Source organism: Brachyhypopomus gauderio, unplaced genomic scaffold (assembly GCF_052324685.1).
Source record: "Brachyhypopomus gauderio isolate BG-103 unplaced genomic scaffold, BGAUD_0.2 sc137, whole genome shotgun sequence".
NCBI lineage: Eukaryota > Metazoa > Chordata > Actinopteri > Gymnotiformes > Hypopomidae > Brachyhypopomus > Brachyhypopomus gauderio.
In genome coordinates this window covers 269,235-277,369 of record NW_027506958.1, presented here as the reverse complement: position 1 = coordinate 277,369, position 8,135 = coordinate 269,235, and the positions used below count along the sequence as shown (strand labels likewise).

The 8,135-nt window shown below is 45.2% G+C and overlaps 1 long non-coding RNA gene across 2 annotated transcripts; it reads right to left on the bottom strand.

The window, feature by feature from the left end:
- LOC143500215 (uncharacterized) lies at positions 1-4,776 on the bottom strand. 2 transcript variants are annotated; one of them, XR_013126726.1, is made up of 3 exons: positions 4,662-4,776; positions 4,336-4,563; positions 1-232 (listed from the first exon to the last, which is right to left on the bottom strand). It is a non-coding gene; the product is annotated as an uncharacterized LOC143500215 (long non-coding RNA). The 2 variants fall into 2 exon arrangements; XR_013126727.1 differs by lacking the exons at positions 4,336-4,563; positions 4,662-4,776 and adding exons at positions 2,814-2,873; positions 2,974-3,135.
- Between the last annotated feature and the right edge of the window lie 3,359 nt (positions 4,777-8,135).

The window sequence follows — 8,135 nt, the reverse complement described above, 5'->3', positions numbered from 1 at the left end:
AACCATTGTGAAATTTAGTAATTGCATGGTTTTTAGCCATTCACCTTTAAACATAAGATAATCACTCATGAAAATTTAACAGTCCACCTTGTGAAACACCGTCAGTTATCTTATTTAACGTTGTCCATACTGTTCTTTCTCTTCACCTGGTGCCTTAACTCACAAATTCTTGTGTTGATTGATTTTCTAAGATCTGATATCTTGGCCCCTGGATGCTGGTTTACAACAGCATCTGTGAAACACAACAATAACAAATAATTAGACATTCTCAAATACAGCATGAAATATAAGTACATTTATAATATTTTAAATGAACTGGTTTGTAATGCAAATAATGGAAGGACAGAGTTTGTATATTTTGGCCTGAGGGTGGTGCCACCAAATTTGGCCTGATTCATTTGGGATGCATTCATGTGCTAATCAATTTCAGACCATGAGATATCAGATTTCTTAAACTTCTTACACACAAATTCTTATAGCCTATTATATTTCTGTCATGTTACAGCCCTGGACCCTTCCCTTCGGGTATGTGCATATGTAGTCTGTGTCCATACATGTACGTCCTCTGGGTGTGGTTGTGTATGTGTTCACCCATCTCATCAGTATAGTGTTATATGCGGTGCTCGATACGTGTTAAATTAAGTATATATGGCGTGAGTTAGTATTGTCCTGTGCTTGTCTTTGGTCCCTTACATGTTCTATGTCAGACATATGCCAAGGAGCTACGTTATTCGTTCAAATAAACATTTATAGGATCACTCGTCTCTGCATCCTGCATTACCTCACACGTGACAACTTCAATGATTAGGTTTGTAATCTGTGGTTATGCATTTTTTTTAAAGAAGTCCTGCAATATTTAGCTATGGTTTATGCCAATGTGACTGCACATGTATGATGGCGGCGCGCGGTAGTGCAGCGGCTTCTCAAACTCCCGGTAAATACAGTGTTTTTAGTTGTTTATTTGGCGATTCTGAGCCAGACTTCACATGCCTTAAGCGTGTGAGTTACAAACGAGCAGAACTTTTTAAGTTTAGGGACAATATATCAACAACAGCGGCTACAATCGACAACAATCTCCGGGCCATGCTGGGTAGACTTCAGCTCCTCCGGACAGCGGCTCGTACCAGCCAAACAAAGAGCAGGAGGAGGCGGTGTCAGCGGCTGCAGAAACGGGGGGTGCGCGGAGGAGTGGTAGCCAGGCTAAAGGCTAAAGCTAACCGACTCCCGATACCGTCTTTATTCCTGTCCAACGTCCGCTCTCTGGATAACAAACTGGACCTTCTGCGGCTGAGGATGATTGTTTCCGTGGAGATGAGGAACTGTGCGGTGATATGTCTTACAGAGACTTGGTTAAAGGACAACATTCCGGACTCTGCACTTCAGCTCACCGACCGGCAGCTCTTCCGAGCAGACCGGGACCAGCGCTCATCTAAAACACGGGGAGGAGGCGTGTGTGTTTATGTAAACAATCACTGGTGTACAAACTGTGTAGTGGTAAACAGTCAGTGCTCTGAGGCTGCAGAACAGCTGACTGTAAAGTGCAGACCACATTATCTGCCCCGCGAGATCACGGCTGTGTTTATCATTGCTGTTTACATAGCACCGGATGCTAACGCTAACATCGCACTGAAGGAGCTCCATGACAACATCAGCTCTCTTCAGAATAAGCATCCGGAGGCGTTCTACGTGGTTGCAGGTGATTTTAATCACGTACTTCTTACTGACCGTCTCCCACGTTTCTTCCAACATGTGAACATTCCAACACGCGGAGACAATAAACTAGACTGTGTCTACACCAACATCAAGGATGCATACAGAACCGTACCCCTCCCCCACCTCGGGCTCTCAGACCACATTTCCATAATGATGGCCCCCGCTTTCCACCCCCGACTGCGACGCTCCAGACCCACACAGAAGACCATCACAGTGTGGCCTAGCGATGCAGACGCCGTGCTGCAGGACTGTTTCGGCTGCACGGACTGGCAGGTCTTCAGGGACGCTGCTGAGAGTGAAGGGGAGCTAGACCTAGAGAAGTACACATCTGCTGTCTTCGGGTACATCAGCAAATGTGTAGGGGACGTCACCACCACAAAGACCGTGACCTGCTACCCGAACCAGAAACCCTGGCTGAATGCAGAGGTGCGTTCCTTGCTGAAAACCAGGGATGCTGCCTTCAGGTCCGGTGACTCACTGGACCTCAGGAGGGCTAGGAGAGAGCTGGACACAGGAGTCAAGAGAGCAAAAGCTTCCTATGCTCAGAAAATCCAGGAACACTTTTCATCCCAGGATCCACGGAGCATGTGGAAGGGCATTAAGTGCATCACAGACTACAAAATCAAAGATGCACGATGCCCAAATGACCCCTCCCTGCCGGACGCCCTCAATAAATTCTACGCCCGCTTTGAGGACCCAGACACCCCCCCCCCCCTCCAGCACTAGACTCCCCCCCTCACCTGGAGAAGAACCCCTCAGCGTGACTCCAGCGGAAGTAAGGAGGACCCTCAGAAGGATCAATCCCCGGAAAGCTGCTGGCCTGGACAACATCCCCGGACAAGGTACTACGAGAATGTGCTGGAGTGCTTTCAGATGTTCTAGCAGACATCTTTAATGCTTCCCTCACCCAGGCAGCTGTACCCACCTGCATGAAGGCTGCCACCATTGTCCCGGTACCCAAAAGCTCCACAGTGACTGGTCTGAATGGTTATCGACCAGTAGCCCTCACACCGATAATTGCAAAATGCTTTGAAAGACTGGTCATGACACACATCAGAGCCACCATCAGCGTCACTGTGGATCCACACCAGTATGCTTACAGGAAGAACCGGTCCACAGAGGATGCCATTTCTTCTGTGGTCCACAGTGCACTCACCCACCTGGAGCAAAAGGACTCTTATGTACGTATGCTTTTTGTGGACTTCACATCAGCATTTAATACAGTGATTCCTCAAACACTGGTAAACAAACTTTACTCACTTGGACTAAACTCCTCCCTCTGCAACTGGGTCCTGGACTTCCTGACCAACAGGCCACAGTCAGTGAAGATCCACAACATCTCCTCCTCCACCATAACCCTCAGTACTGGCTCTCCTCAGGGCTGCGTGCTGACCCCCCTCCTGTTCACTCTGCTCACGTATGACTGCTCACCTACCCATCCGAGCTGTCATATTGTGAAGTTTGCGGACGACATAGCTGTGATTGGACGCATCACAAACAGCGACGAGTCCAACTATAGACAGGAGGTGGAACATCTGGAGAGTTGGTGCAGTGACAACAACCTCTGCATCAACGCGAGTAAGACAAAGGAGATGATTGTGGACTTCAGAAAGGGCAGTCACACACACACACAACTGCATGTCGGAGGATTAGAGGTGGAGATTGTCTCCAGCTACAAATACTTGGGTGTTCACCTGAGCAACAACCTCAGCTGGAGCAACAACACCTCTAGTCTGGTGAAGAAAGCACACCAGCGACTGTACTTCCTCAGGCGGCTGAGACGAGCTGGTCTGGGGAGCTCAGTCCTCACCACGTTCTACAGGTGTGCGGTGGAGAGCGTCCTGTGCTCCAGCATCAACGTGTGGCACGGAAACTGCTCTGCTGCTGACAGGAAAGCTCTACAGAGAGTGGTGAAAGCTGCACAGAGGACTGTTGGAGTCAGCCTCCCCACTACCATGGACATTTATATCTCCAGATGCAGGAGGAGGGCCACCCGCATCATGAGGCCCCCCACACACCCAGCTCACTCACTTTTTGTCCCGCTCCCCTCAGGCAGAAGGTTGAGGAGCATAAAGTGTAGGACAACCAGAATGAGGAACAGCTTCATTCCGGAAGCTGTGAGACTCATAAACTCCACCTAAACTACTCACTGCTCTGACTCTGTTCAAGTCACTTAATCACCGGTCACTTTATTGAACTCTGGTCACTTTATATCATATGTTGCTGCTATTGTGGACTTACTGTCTGCGTTTAAAATTATGCCCTGTGTGTATATATTATTATTTATTACATATATATTCTACTAAAATACTAGCTCCATTACTGCTCTTTACTAAATTGTTTTAGATAATTATGTGTATTTGTATTACCGGGACCTTGAGTAAAAAATTTCGTTCCACCCCATGCAAATGTGATGCGAATGACAATAAACCTCCTTGAATCCTTGAATATTCTGCTGGCTATGGTAGTCAAACAATATTCTAATGAGCTGGTGTTTTACTTTAATGTATAAGCTTAATCTATATGGTACATACGTGTCCTAAAAGCTCCTCCTTTGTTATAATTGTGACAAATAAAACAGGAAATTCTGTCACCAAATCTGAAAAAAAATTGATATTTTACCAAGTAAAGCTTGCAGTTTTTTCCCATCGAGAGGCTGTCGTCGTTGTGCAGTGGGATCGACTTTGTTGATCCCTCCAGTCAGATTGGATTTTAGGAGAACATCAACACTAAAGATGCCCAACAGCAGCACTCGTGCCATCCCACTGGCTGTAGGTTGCGATTTTGCAGTCTCCCAACAATGAGCTGAGACAGTGGTGGTGCCATCTTTCCCCAGTTTCACCTTATTAACTGTAAAAAACAAAAAACAAAGAAAATCACCACAAGCAACAGAATGATATGGTATGGTATGTTTTCAACTCTAAACATAGCAACTGCAAAATGCTTACTTCTGAAGGTGTACAAGATGTAGTTTCACCCTCATTTTCATCTTCACAGACAGTAACATCTTTGGTGGGATTATTATTGGCAAGAACCTTTTTAATGTCCACTAACAAAGATGGAATTTCTGTAAAATAATTTTAATAAGAAAATGAATGTGGGGTGCCACGGTAGCTCAGGTCTGGGTCCTTTTCAAGTTTCAAGATTTACTTTCTGTGTGGAGACTGCATGTCGTCCACCTGAGTTTACTTCGGGTACTCAAATACTAAATCAGTAATGAATTCTTAATGAGCAGTTAGGTAATATATCTATTATAACTAATATATTACATGTAAAATGAAACACCACTATGAATTAAATTTAAAATGCAGAGATACTCATTATTATTTAATATGAAATAAATACTTGCCTTTAACTACCATGTGGCGCAGTCTGGAGGTCTCTGATTTGCTCAGCATTTTCATTGCTTGACCCTTCTGCTGGACTCTGGATTTCTGGAGTAAGTTGGTTGTTTTCAGAAATAATATTTTCCTCTGCCTGCCTCTGTGCTGCAAGATTGTTTTTTTCTATAAGGTAAAGGGTTTTGATTATGGATGAATCAATACATAAACACTCTTAAACATTTCTGTCAGTCCTGCCTCCCTCCTGTCGGTCATGTCTTCTATTTGTCTTTTATTTTGAAATTTCCTAGTTGTGTCTGTCTTCACTCCCCTGCCCCCTCGTTATTGCTTTCTGCTGTGTCTTGTTGAGTCCCTTGGTTGGTTAGTGTATTTAAGTCTTGTGTTTAGTCTCTTGTGTTGTCGGTTATTGTAAGTACCTCTTGTTTGTATGCTATTTTGGTATCTTGGTCTTTTGTGTCTGTAATACTAGTCTGTATGTATTCCTTGTATTTTGTATTCCCTATTAGATGTACTTTGTGTGACTTTGGTTTCTCTAGTGATTTTGCTTGTTGATGTCTTTGCTTTTATTTAGCCTTGTCCACCCAGCTATTTCTGTTAGTGTTGTTTGGTTCATATGTTAGGTGTTTGATTATTCTTGGTGTATGTTTTGTGTGCTTTGTGTATATGTATGTTTTGTCATTAAATTCATTGTTCAGTCCACACTTGCGTTCAGCCCTCTCTCCTAGTTGTTACAGAATAACCGACCTACAATGAACGCAGCGGACAGTGGAGTGAGGCATGTTGCTTGCTTGCGTCCTCCCAAAGATGATGAGGACTTTCAGGTACAGCTGGACTATTTGCAGTCATGTTTCATTTTGGACACTGCAGGTAAACCTGTTGCAATGCCCTCTTTAACTGACTCCCCAGACATGTACGATGGAGAGGAGCGTAATGCTGATGCCTTTGTCCTACAATGTAGCCTGTATTTTCAGTTCCTGACATGCCCTATGCCACCGAAAAAGGCTCTGGTGCTCTTTATGAGGGCAAGACTACAGGGAAAGGCGCTTCAGTGGGCAAACCTCATCCTTGCGCACCGGACGGAGGAAGCCTGGACTGTGGAGGGTTTTTCAAACTCTTACAGGCTAGGTTCTCCGGTGTTGCCCCCCAGCCCTACAGCATGTCTGAGACTGTAGGTGCTACTACACCTCTTCCTGGAGTGGTCTTCGCCAAAAGTATGGTGGATTCTCCTAAGACTTTTTTGGGGGGGTGATATATATAAAATAGGATGGGGTACATGTAACTTGCTTATCAAAGCCGTCTTGACAGGTTTATTGCCCCCCAATAAAACTTTATGACCCCAATAAATTTTATGACCCCTCCCCCTTATCGTGTTCTGTACATTGTGGGGATGAGATCTAATAGTAATTGTTTTTTTTATCAGGAGTCCCTAAATGCTCCTCTTTGAAGTAGTGTGTGTGTGTGTGTGTGTGTGTGGGCACGTGTCTATGTGTGTGTGAGGGCCTGTGTGGGATGCCGGAGCGTCTGAGTGGGGCAGCGTGGCAAGGAGGGTGGTGTGAATGGGGAGATCACCGTCTCCATTGTGATTTAAACTATGTTTGTGTGTGATAGGTAAGAGCGTGGATAGCCCCCCCTAAACAATTAACTCCCACCAATCTAATGTATTAGGGATCATCCTGTGTCTGTAACCAGATAGTGATCCTGTCTTTGATGTGTGTGTGTGTGTGTCCAGGTGTGTGTGTGTGAGTGAGGGCGCGTGCCTAGGTGTGTGTGTGAGAGCATGTGCCTAGGTGTGTGTGCTATCCAAAATCATATGGTCTTTTGAAGTATGAGCTGTGTGTCCCAAACCAGAGTGTCTCTAATTTAAATTAGTTGATTTTTATCAGAAACATATGGCTGTAGAGAGTCGTTTGATCAGGACCATCGTGAGACCCCTTTATCTAAAATTAGTTTAGATGGTCTGCGCCATTCAACGCAATTACCGTTGCAGTCACCTGTCTGCATCGACTTCACACAGCTAGTGTCTTCCATGGAAAATAAATATATTTTAGATAAGTAAAAAGTTTAATTGTCTTAAAATATTTACAACCTAGAAAAGTCTCGTGGATCGGCCGTTCTCTTAATCAACTGAGTTCATGCAGGTAGACCACCCCCCCCTCCAAACCGCTTTAAACGTATTTAAAGGGGACTCGGAGAATGCAGAGTGTACGCTATTACAACCAGAGAGTTAAAAATGGCATACTGTCCAGGAGCACCACGAAAATCTGTCGAATTTATCTCAAGAATTGGTTCACCGATAACTGTGATCTGGACTCTGTCTGACGGACGTGTGGCTGGCTCAATAGTGGATAATGAGACGCGCTGTGTGAAGCTTTCATAGCAACGTCGCAGGACGATCTGATGTGGACTCATGTGGATCAAATGTTAACTTTTGACCGGGGTAGTTGGCATTTTTTTAGAAAATGGTGTTCTCAACATGAGTATGCTTATGAAAATTATAATTTGCCAAATCACTGTGATTCGACGCATTGCTGGGTAAGCGAAGGACGGACATTCACAATTAAAGCAACATCGATTTGCGGCGTAGAAATGAATTTACGTTGCTATGCGGCTGAGAGTTCTGAAGGAGATGCTATAATGGTTGACTACGGGGTGTGCAATTGGTATGAGCTGCAAAGTTTTTTCTACAAAGTACACAGTCTTTTTCGTCATGCAGAAAATATTAATAATTTCGGCGATATTCGGAGAAATCTTTCTGACGTGTTTGAAGCGGACATACCACGCCCCTCTACCGAAGACGACCAATGAGCGCTTACTCCGCCCCGACCCACCCACAGCTCCGCCTACGAACTCTCCCTCGCGCTGGGTTTTAAAAACGGCACCCCGAGCGTCGCTAAAGGCATTGCTAAAGGCTACGCTCTCATCGCTTATTTTCGCTATGGCTTTCAACATTTTTAAGGCGCAATCCCAGGACTTTGACCCCAAAGATGATGCTGAAATGGCTGCACTCGTGGACGCGTACAAGCGGCTGTCTTTGAACGATTCTGGAGTCGCTGACTGCACAGACGGCTGCATCACCGCTCC